The sequence below is a fragment of the Canis aureus genome, chromosome 22 (genome assembly GCF_053574225.1).
Source record: "Canis aureus isolate CA01 chromosome 22, VMU_Caureus_v.1.0, whole genome shotgun sequence".
In the NCBI taxonomy this organism is placed as follows: Eukaryota; Metazoa; Chordata; class Mammalia; order Carnivora; family Canidae; genus Canis; species Canis aureus.
The window spans coordinates 43,718,232-43,730,371 of NC_135632.1; the positions used below are offsets into that span (position 1 = coordinate 43,718,232).

The following is a 12,140-nucleotide window of genomic DNA, read 5'->3' on the forward strand; positions in this document are numbered from 1 at the left end:
GTGTTTTGCATGGCTTAAAAATAGTGGGTTCTTCATGGCATGACACAGCATTTCAACCCATTCACCAGCACCCATTTGTAGCCTAGGATGAAATGAGAAAGTAGGGAAATGCCAGCAATCCTCCTACCAGGCAAAATGGTGTTCATGATCATAGCAGCTCCTTAGAGGTATGCTGCTGGTTACTTTGGCACTAGGAACCTCTGACATAGCCTGTGTGGGATGCGACCTGGGAGATGGTGGGGTGCGGGGGCAGATTTTCTTGGTAATGGATCTTCTATGTTTCTTTTTCAGTTCCCAAGGACTTTTAACCAACTGGAAACAATTCAGCTTGCAGAAAAGATTTAAGAAAGGACTAGTCTTCTGTAACACTGCATGTGTTCAATAGTACTTAGGAAATGAGAAAAAATAGCCCATTAATGGGACATTAAGCTTCAGTATCATCTTCAGTATCATTAGATCTCTTCTACAGGAACAGTGCAAATGTACTGAGGTGCCCTATGTTCAAGTCTTTATAGCCCTAAATCAGGGCCCTGACCTAAGGGCCTTATGCAGAATGTGTTTGGCCACTAACCAGGCTAGAAAACTCCATCCTAATATACCAGATGGTGATTGTGTAAATAGGCTTCTTGGAAGTAAATCCATGTGGCTGGAGGAAATACAGGCCATCCCTGTCAAAGGGGACACTGACTGTCTCTCTCTCAGTTCCTCCTAATAGACCCAGATTACTCTAACTATACCTGTGGTCTTCCCCCTCATTCACTTCCCAGGTTAATGGCTATGATAACTGGAACCAAGTGTCTCCGGTTGGTCTATCTTGGGACAGAGACTTTAAGAAAGATTCCCAAGCAGCTGCTGAAACTCCTTTTGTTTCAAGGAAGTTTCCTATCTTCTCTAGTCTGATATAGACAACCTATCTCCACTTGTTGATAGAAAGAAAACCTGTCTTTTCATCTGTTCAAGCTGATGAGCTTTAGGATCAAGAATCCTCTTTCTCTGCCCTCTGGGCTTTTATCCACCTCCAGCCTTGCTGGCAATGCCTCACCTCTTCTGCCCTCCACACTCCCCCCACCTCCTCCTGTTTCTGTACCACTTTGGGTGCAGCTGCATAACTGGCTCCTATACCATCCTGAGTGCCTCCAGCAGCATTGGCTCCTGCTCCTCCTACCCTCGCTATCAAGCAAGCAAAGAAAGCCCCTCTGGACCGCCCACTTCAGACTTCCCCACCAGTACCCCAGGTAAAAATTGGTAATGGGGAACAAATTGATTGACATTTAAATAGACCCAGGTGGACCATATTTGGTCTTTAAACTAATTGAATTTGTTGGTTTAATTAAGATAGACATGTCTTTAGAGTTGTCAGCATGAAATATAAAACTTTTATTTTACTAAAGTTTGTTGGAGGTCAAATAAGCTCATGATCTCTATTGCAATTTGTTAGCAAAAAAATGGCTTAAAATGATGTTAATTTTGTCTGTCTCAAAGTTTTCATGGGGCTTGTTAAGATAGCTTTCAAAGTCTTTGGTAACTTAAAACTTTAAAGTTTTGTTTGGATGATAAATTAGTTTGAAGTCATTGGACACGTAGGTCTTTTCCAAATGAGACAAAATACTAAAGCATTGATTACTGAATATAGGTTTGTGCTTTTGGCTTCTTATTGCAGAGAAGCTGAGGATACTAGGGTCTATTGATAAACATGCTTTGTGCTTTATTAAAAGGTTGTTCTATGGAGAAACGTGTCTTTAAAGTATGAAATGTATTTATAAATTTGCCATCTCAAAAAAGAATTCTGGTGTAATAGTTCAAAATCAGTTACTACTTAGTTTCCACTGGAGATTAAGTCTTCTAAGGGTTAAAGTTCTACTTAATGTAATTAAGACTGATGAAAATAAGGCAAGCATCTCTGAATAAAAAAGGTTATAGAAGGTCTATGAAGGAAAATCTTTGGAAAGGAATTCTATATGTGGTCAGGACAGACTAAGATAGAAATGAATGGATTTTAAAAACACACTGGTATAAGATTGAAATTCTGCTTTTCTCTCAAAAAATAAAAGACAAAGTTTTCTTAGATTGTTGGTCTGTTCTTGATAAGAAAATGTAAACAAAATGGTTTTTTCTCTTTTGGCTGCCTGAAAAACCAAAATTTTTGTTTTGTCTTTATCCAGTCTTTGATTACTTAAAGCTAAAACTTCTCAATATTAAAGGAGCTAAGTTTTGCTAACAACTGTATAACTCTACACATATGCCTTTGGAATCATTTATTGCCACTTTGGTTAAATAAACAATTAAGTTTTAAGTTTTGTCGTGATCTGTAATACTATTTAGGCATGTGCTTTATAACTCGAGGAGGTTTTTTTAACAAACTGTCCCAAGATTTAAATTGTAAATGAAGTCTCTGACTAATTAAGCTTGTTTATTTGGTATGTTATATTCTGATACGAGGCCATCACTCCATATTCCGATTATTGAAGTGTTAGGTGTCACAGAAATAACCAGATTTTCTTGTCAGCTATATTATAATAAAGTCTCGTCAGATCTTTAACCATGTCCATTTTTGAGTCTTTTGTCATTTATGGTTATTGTTCTTATTTTCCTATGAAACATGTTGCATCTTCAAGGAGATTCATAAAAAGGGTTTTTGATAAATACAGGTATTTGATATCTCTAATATCATAAAACTAAAACAGGTAAGAATTCCCAGAACTAACTAAAAAGCTTCATTCAAATTGAACAAGAATTAGTAACATGGGACTAAATGAACTGAAGAGGTTGTAATTTGTGTGATTCTTGTTTGAAATATTGCTGGTTCTCTAATGTTTGCTCTTCCAGATTAAGGAAGCTTTTTCTTAAGATATCCATGATTTACATAAATGCGATAAAATATTTCTTTGTGAAAAAATTTGAATTTAACTTTTCTCTCTACCTGAACCCTCCGAGACTTAGAAACTCTCAGAGAATATTCTTTCTTCCGTGGCAATTATAATCATTTGCATAAGTTCAATAAGAATCTGTTTTCCCTGTAACAGGATACCATTGGAAACATTGGTTATTTGCCAAGGCTTTTGACTAGGATGTCATATTTGAGAGATATGCATGTATAGGACTATATAGGTTTAAGGAACTAAGGCTGACTTGATGAATCATGAAGCCAATAGAGCCCCTTGGAAATGTTGGCCTGATACCTTGTTTACAGAATTCCCAGCAGCCTTACCTGGTGAGTAAAGAATCTCACTTCCTGGCAGGTACAGGAACCTCAGGATATTTTGGGGACCTCAAGAAGAGGGATTTACCCAAATCTACAGATATTGCAGGCATGTCTGATGGCACTTGGCTTGGCTTCTGGCCTAGAGAGGCTACTAAAAGCTCTTTTGAGATTTCTCATAAATGTTCCAACAAAGCAGATTTTAAAAGTCTATGTGATCAACTACTATTCTTGTTGAGCTTATGTAAATCCTTAGGCCAAGTTTGTTAAAATTGGGCTTTTTTTTCTTTTCCAAATGAATTAGTCTTGATTTGGCTATCTTCGATAAAAATGAGGGTGATTATAGAGAGAAAATGTTTCAATAACACATATTTGTAGACAGTAGATTTTATTTTAAAAAATATTTTTAAAATTTATTTATTTATGAGAAACACAGAGAGGCAGAGACATAGGCAGAGGAAGAAGCAGGTTCCTCGTGGAGAGCCTGACTCAGGACTCAATACCAGGACCCCAGGATCAACACCTGAGCCAAAGTCAGACGCTCAACCACTGAGCCACCCAAGTGCCAGATAGTAGATTGTAATACTATTTTTCATAAACTAGACTACATTCTGAGTTCTTCTGGTTTCTTCAAATATCTAGCTAATGAATACTCAGACCACATCCTCCCTAAACCTGATCTGACAGTTACTAGCAACCCACCCCATATAAGCCCAGGAGATATAGTTTATTTAAAGGATTAAGTCTAATACAACAGGGGATTTAACTCCAAAAGGCAAGGGCCTCTATTGGGTCATATGTTGTACTCCCAGGGTCATAAAACTAGAAGGACATTCCTCATGGACTCATATATCAACAATTAAACCTGTATCTTCCTCACAGAAATCCAGTGTGCCAACTAATGCACCTTATTCCTGTGAACCTGTGGAGGACCTCAAATTTCTCTTCAAATGACAGTGAAGGACTAGAGGAGAATTTTGGACAACTATCAAAAGTATTTTTTTATTGGGCTTCTTTTTCTTATAATAATATTAACCTTATTTTGTTGTCTTTTCTGGTGTCTCCCTGCCAGGTGCCAAGATGCCTTCACTGCCATAACTTCAAGCCAACAGATGGTCCTTTCTACTCAAGGAGGTTCATAGATGTTATCTACCTTGGATTCAGCTGCCTCTGTCTTTGGTGACATCTATATGTAAGTTTCCCAACTGACCAACATTGACCTACAGGTAGGGACATCGCAATACCCCTATTCAGGCAGGAAGAAATTACAGAAAAGAAGACCTTCCATCGTCAGCAACCTTAAAGATTTAAGGGTCAAAATTATTCAGGGGGGAAAATGATAAGGAGAACAAAGGCGAGAAAAATGTAGCTTAGATTAAATCATCTCACAAACTACAGCCCACTGATAAATACTTGAGACATTCCTCAAGGAACCCCTGGCTGCCTTAATGTTGATGTTTTGCCACAGGCTAAGTAACCTTATCTTGACAATAGCCAGACCTCCAAGGTCCTGTAAGACCTGCTTTCAACATACAGAAATTCCTTAGAAACTTACATTATCTCTCTTTCTCTACCCTCCACAACCTTAAAAGTATATAATCAGTCACTCCTCACAATCACAAGGGCAGCTTTTTCTGCCCCCGGGTCCTGTACCTGTGCTATAATAAAAACACCTTTTGGCAACAAAAACATCTCAGGAATTCTTTCTTGACCTTTCACTCTCAGACCCAAACTTCAAATTACATCACCAACAACTCATTGCCTATGTAGGGGAGAAAATTTCATCCCTCTTCCCTTCTAGGTTCTTTGGCTGGTCTAAAAATTAAATTGATATGAGATAGATTAACAAGAGAGAAACAAACAAAAGTTTAATAACGCGTATACCTCTTGTATACATGGGAGAGACCCAGGACAGCTGAGTAACTCCCTGAAATGGCAGAAACCAGCAACTTAAATACCATCTTCAGCTAAGGACAAAAGACGATGTTGAGGGTGGGAGATGAGTTTGGGAAACTTACCAGAAAAAGCACAGTAGACAAGGGTAAGGTTGTTATGCAGATTTAAGTCCTTACTTCTCCACTGAGAAGAGTTCTAGAGATTTAGAGTCATCCCCCTCTTCGTGGTACAGTGAGGGAGATGCACTTATAAGTCAAAATTTCCCTTAGAAATGTCAATGTCTCTCACAAAGGAGTAACTTCTATCTGGTTTTTAGAGGTTCTCTGGTGTTTGCAGTTTCTTAAAACTAATCAGCCTAAAATAATCCTTCTGCCAAAGAGACAGGGTTGGCAAATTCTGCTCCCCTTTGCCTGCACCCACCAGCCATCTGGACTTTGTGGTCTTCTCCCTTTGGCTCTGCTGTGGGGTCACCAAGATAAGCACAAATCCTCTGAAATTTCAGGGCTTGGATACTGCCTACCTTGGCAACCATGGGATCTTCCAAAGAAAAGAGTAGAGCTGAGCTTGATGGGATGACCACAGACCCTTGATGAGGTGGAAAGCACAGGTATAGGAACCTGCCAGGCCTGGCTTCTAGTCCTGCTCATGCCCTCACCCCACGGTGATCTTGGGCAGGTGACTTTCTCTCCCAAGCTGGTGTTCCATGCCATAACTTAATTGTGACAGAGCTCCTTCCAGGGGCTGCCATGGGAATTCACGACAAGGTAGCACAGTGCCTACCACAGTGTGGATGCCTGGCAAAGAACCACTTGTCCCTTAAGTGTGCCAGGAGTCAATGACAAATCCCTGCCAAGAGTTGACCATGTTGGTACTGCTTACAGCAGTGGACACAGTCCCTGCCCCCATGACACTCCTTGCTGCCCCCAGCGGTCTCCGACCCGCAGTTCACGTGAGAACCACTAGAGGGAGCGCCAAGACTTCCATTTAGAACACGCTTCCACCCACCGCAACCGCAGCCACTCCCGGGTTCTGCCAGGCCTGGCTGCTCTCCCAGAGCCAGAAGGGAAGGCTTTAGGAACTGTGGTTGCCCACCCTGAGCATGCCTGGAAGGCATCTGTCTGCTCTCTGTCAGCTCAGGAGAAACAGCCAAACACTGTAGGTAGGGAAATTTCTGACCTGGGTGGACTCCTGGCCCACCCACCAACCTACCCAAGTAGCCCCAAGTTACTCCTCTAACCTCACTTGGAAGGGGGCGGGTGCCTGTGGGCATCTTTGCAAACCTGGTCTGAGCTGCACGTGCAAGTTGTGGCTGGCCTGTGCACTGTTCCCATTCCCTGGGCTGTACCGGGTGGGATTCCCTCATATAAGAGAGGGAGGGGCTCCTGGGTGGCTCAGCGGTTGAGCATGCATCCACCGAGACCTATTAGGAAGAGTTTCTCCCTTTCTCCATGTGTCCCAAGTGTGCAGATTTCTAGTACTCATTACCTCCTTTGGGACCTTCTTGCTTTGAATGATCATTGATCATTTCCTGAAGGCCCACCACGTTCTGGGCACCATGTGAAGTACTTGACATGTGTTGTTGCTAATGATATTATCATCTTGATTTTCACAGTAGGGCAAGTTAGACTCAGAAATAACTCAACCACACAGCTTGAGAGTGGCAGGGTCAGCCTTGGAACCTGCACACCATGACTCCAAATGGCGGTAGGTCTGCAGGTTCTCTATAAAATAGTAATCCAGTAATCCTGGGTGGCTCAGTGGTTTGGCACCTGCCTTTGGCCCAGGGCGCGATCCTGGAGTCCCGGGATCGAGTCCCACGTCGGGCTCCCGGTGCATGGAGCCTGCTTCTCCCTCTGCCTGTGTCTCTGCCTCTCTCTCTCTCTCTCTCTCTCTCTCTCTCTCTGTGTGTGTCTATCATAAATAAATAAATAAATCTTTAAAAAAAAAAGGTAATCCAAAGTCACCTGTTCAGTGTCACCTGCAGTGTCACCTGCCAATGTCACCTGCACAGACCATCCCTTCCTGGGACATGCACCTGCTGTAGATGCTTTGGTGCACAAAACCATGAGCTTTGAATGAAACCAGTGAACTGGGAAGGGTCCTGCAGATAGAAGTTGTCCACGAGGCTGAGCTGAATCTGCTGATCAGCAGATATTTTGTTATTTTTAGATTCCACACATAAGTGAGATCATACAAGGATTTCTCTTTCTTGGACAGACACATTTTCACATATGAATCACAGATGGATTTCATTTATTTAAAAAAGCACACTAATCATCACACACACACACACACGAGTTTTACAATATGACAAAATGTTACCCAATCTGTGTTTTAAATGCCCCATATGGAGAAATGTCATAACCTAGGAATTATAGTTTTGTGGCTTGGATATATTATTTCAAGCCAATGTTGGCTTCTTTATCCAACCAGACGTACACTTAAGCCGCAGAACATGTACTGGCTTCAGGGAAATATACCTCTTCAGCCTCTTTTGCAAGCAGGTTAAATTGACTTGACATTGTCAGTTTACAAAATCTTGATCATTGATCCAAAACGTTTTTGCAAAAGGGGTTCTAAGTAAATTATCCATTAAAGCCACTCAAGATATTGAAAGATACACCTCCTTGTGGCCAATTCGGATTTGAGACTATTTCAAATTTGTTGGAAGTGAAAGTACTCACGGTACTGAAACAGCCTGAGGTCTAGTCACCAAATAGGATGTTGAAGACTTTGAAGTAAGCCTGGCATCAGCTTGTGGCGCTTGCTCTCTCTCTCTCTCTCTCTCTCTCTCTCTCCCTTTTTATTTTTTTTCTTTTTCTTTTTTTTTTATTTTTTAATTCTTATTTATTTATGATAGTCACAGAGAGAGAGAGAGAGGCAGAGACATAGGCAGAGGGAGAAGCAGGCTCCATGCACCGGGAGCCCGACGTGGGATTCGATCCCGGGTCTCCAGGATCGCGCCCTGGGCCAAAGGCAGGCGCCAAACCGCTGCGCCACCCAGGGATCCCTCTCTCTCCCTTTTTAAAGATTTTATTTATTTGAGAGAGAGATAGCACATGCAAGGGGAGTGGGAGAGGGAGAAGCAGGCCACCTGCTGAGCAGGGACCCTAACCAGGGGCTTGATTCCAGGACCCAGGGATCATGACCTGAGCTGAAGGCAGATGCTCAATGGACTGAGCCACTCAGGTGTCCCCAGCATGTGGCTCGCTTTGTGCTGTAGTGTTACTGTAGGTTTCAGCACCAAGAAGTGTACCAACTGAGTAAAATGATTCAGCATGGTTCCCTGGCCACCTTCTTGCCAACTGTCACTCGAGGACCTATCAACATGTCTACATGAAAGCAAACAGTCAGATAAATGTTCTCTACAGCCACATGGGAGCCCAACCTTTCATTACCTTCAAACGGTGGATTGTGGATCGAAATGTAACTGGGATTTACTCAGAACTGATTCTTTGGGCAGCTGGTTCAAACAGAAATAAATATTGATATTCTGTTTCAGAACTGAAATCAGAAGCTGGCTCTGAATAAAATACAAGTTGATCTATTATAAGAAAAACAATTTTTTTTTTTTGCTATAAAAGAAAAGTCTATAAAAGTACCGAAGAAGAAAGCATGGCACTGTAACAACAAGATGATTGCAGAAACTCTGTAATCTGATTTGCCCGTATTTACCTGTGGTCACAGCTACAACTTCATACTCTCCAAGTTTGCAATGACAAATGCTGCCAAATGACTGCTAATTTCAGATTCTCTGCATGCTGAGAAAGTAGATGGTCAAATATTTCTTTCACAGCCTTTGCTATCTTTGTATCTTATAATGTACTTTTAAAACAAGTGTCAGGTCACTTTAAGTGACATTATTGGTCCTGAAGGATTAAAAAGTGCACCCGAGGTGCCTTAAATCGTGGTTCAGGTCTATCCAACTGAGGAAGTTCATCAGGAGCTAATTTGGCTGCACTGCATGCCAAATCTCACCTTCTGTTTTGTTGTCCAATTACAGTCTTGTATTAAATAGTATCCACTCCAGTCCCCAAAGCACAATATGATCCCATAACAACCTGGCATTAGCTTCTTCAGGTCAAGGGGAACTGATGCAGTTGTGCAAACTAGTGCAAGGCTACCAGTGGATTTGCTCCCCGATATTTGTACTTCACTATGAAGTTTTTGTTATGTTGTGAATGATAGTGTTTGAAATAAAGAGGATTCTCCTGGATTAGGAGTTTGTCTGCCACGACTAGAGTCACTGATGCCACATATAAGTTTACCCTATAGGTGAGCATATACATGGACTGGCTGACCTAATAAATTCTTTTTTTTAATAGTTTATTTATTTATGTGTGAGAGAGAGAGCATGAGCAGGAGCAGGGTGCAGAGGGACAGGGAGAAGCAGGCTCTCTGCTGAACAGGGATCCCCATGTGAGGCTTGATCCCAGGACCCCAAGATCATGACATGAGCCAAAGGCAGACGCTTAACCGACTGAGCCACCCAAGTGCCCCAACAGCTTATTTTCAATAGCTGGTCAGTGATAGGAACCCAGGGGCTCTGCTTTATTGCCCCCTGGTATTGAGCACTACATCATCTCTATAGCAGCAATAAAGAAAACTGCTTTAAGGGCATTGCTTGTGAAAGACAGCTATTGTATTTTCTTTTTTTTTCCTAAAGCAGACCCTCCAGAACATCGGAAAGCAATATAAAGACATTCTAGGAATTAATTTGAATTCCTCATGTACTTTAAAGAGCTAAAATGGAAATATTGTTATAACTCAAGTTGGCATTCATTTGTTCATTTTCCATTATTCTCCATTAGTAGATTCTACATGATTGGGAACACGCACCATGTTTGGAGGGAGAAGAGTGGAACTTTTTAAATGTTTCCAAGAAAATAGTTTAATGATGCCTAAAAATATTTCATCCAAAATGCTCCTGGAGCTCTTTGCCAGGTCCTGTTACCTTTGTACCAAAGAGGAGTGCTTTTAGTCCCCGAGCAGGAGACTATGAAAACAGAGCAGAAATTATGAAAACAAGCCTAAGAAATTGGTGGCAATTAACCAGTGGTGTTAAAATGTAAACATTAAGAAGAGGGAACAAGTAAATAGAATTTATTTTGTCTACTCTTACTCCTTTCTAACTTCCCAATTTTCTACATCTGGTCTTTGCGGGAGAAGAGGAACGAAGTACCTCCTTCCGCTTCTGAAAACTTCTGGTATAAAGGTACTGACTTGATGGCAGCAAAACAATCCCTGGCCCAATCTAAATAGGCCCAGTCCTAAATAGAGTCAATCCTTCACCAATGCTCTGCATTCTCCATTAGCCAAATCACCGTCTCTCTCCTGCTATCTACTCCGTCCACGGCCTTCTGCCTGCCTGCGTTCAGAATCAGGAAGTTCGAGTCCTGCCCTGGCTCTTTTCCAGCTAGTGCCCGAGGACCTGTTCCTCCTGTCTCCATCTCACCATCTGAAAATGTGAAGGTGAAGATCAAAAGGAGACCTTATAGGTAATATACCTAGCCCAGTGCCTGGCGTGGAGAAGCACCGGACATGCATCTGTTCCTTCCCATCTGCTCCGCCAGCTTTCCCTCACGTCCACTCAACCATTGGTTTATTTTTCTGAGGATATCACTTTCGTCCTGTTACTCCCTAACCCCAGGCTTGAAGCACAAGATACAGCTCCATGGTCTGATTAAGAGCAGAGACAACTGCTCTTAACTTTTTTCCATTATCATCCCCCACATAGGTCTTTTTAGACATCCTATTTTTAATCACCTCTCATGATATTTTTGCAACATAGATACACTATCTGTTTATGTACCTTGTGTATATCTGCACAGTAGACACAAAGCATAAGAATCCATCGTTACCCCCCACCCTACCCCAGAGAATGCGGGGCATAGACCAGGAAACCTAAAAGCTAAATTCAAATCCTGGCTCTGCCACATATGAGCTGTGTGGCCTTGAACAAGTCACATAACCTCTCCTCCCCTCTGTGTCCTCCTGTGAGTGTTACAGGTGCTTCTGGGGTCACTGGTTACATGAGTTCACCTGCACAGAGGACTTAGCACGCTGACTGGCACATCTGCCATGCTATGTAAAGGTTTGCTGTGGTTATCCCGAAAGCACTCCCCCAGCCTGTAGCATAAAGTGGGAATACCGTGGACTGGCATGCAAGGCATAATCAATCATATCCTCATTTCCCTTTGCTGTGTCTCTCCCACAAAGCTTTATTTGAACCAAGTCTCCAGTCCTCGCCTGCTTGTGCGTCTGTGCCCATCACTGCCAGGCTGTTCCCGCCCCCCATCCTCACTGTCTCTCCACCATGGCTCTTGCCTTCAAGACTGCCCAGCACCACTTATCCCTCCACCCGACAGAAACTAGGCTACTAGGCAGTTACTGTCTCAACTGCAAGAGAAAACGAGGCTGATAAGGACTTACAAGCAAGTGTGGGAGGACAAATAATTCTTATCCTTCACTGGCTTTTGTTCGTTTTCCCAGAATCCCATCTGTAAGGCATCTCAGAGGTCCCATCTGGGTCACCAGAAACTGTTGGGGAGGAAAAATAATTATCCTTCTGAGTTCTGGGTTGAAGCTCCTGAGATAAGAGACAGGTCACCAAAAGAAACACAAAAAAGGTTATTAACATGTATGTGTCATATATACATGGGAGATACGCAGGGAAAAATGAGTGCCTCCTCCTCACAGTGGCCTACAATTCAGGCTTAAGGGGCACCTGGGTGGCTCCGTGGTTCAGCATCTGCCTTTGGCTCAGGCCGTAATCCCAGGGCCCTGGAATTGAGTCCCGCATCAGCAGGGAGCCTACTTCTTCTGCCTGTGTCTCTGCCTCTCTCTCTGTGTCTCTCATGAATAAGTAAATAAAATCTTAAAAAAAAAAAAAAAGAGAATTCAGACATAAATACCAGTTTAGTAGGGAAAGGGCAGGGGTGTGTGTTCTTCTCAGAAGAGAGTAAATGAACAGGCCCTTGGAAGAACAGATGGGAGGTATGTTGGTTTGTGGCCAAGTGTGTTCGGGTGTGGTGAGGACTTCTAG

At 42.3% G+C, this 12,140-nt stretch overlaps 1 long non-coding RNA gene across 1 annotated transcript in view; it reads right to left on the bottom strand.

Annotated features, from left to right (window-relative positions):
• LOC144294113 (uncharacterized) overlaps positions 1 to 12,140 on the bottom strand; it is a 37,938-nt gene that overhangs the window by 20,925 nt on the left and 4,873 nt on the right. The window contains exon 2 of the long non-coding RNA XR_013361517.1: positions 11,528 to 11,635. This is a non-coding gene — a long non-coding RNA (uncharacterized LOC144294113). The remainder of the gene's footprint in view (positions 1 to 11,527; positions 11,636 to 12,140) is intronic.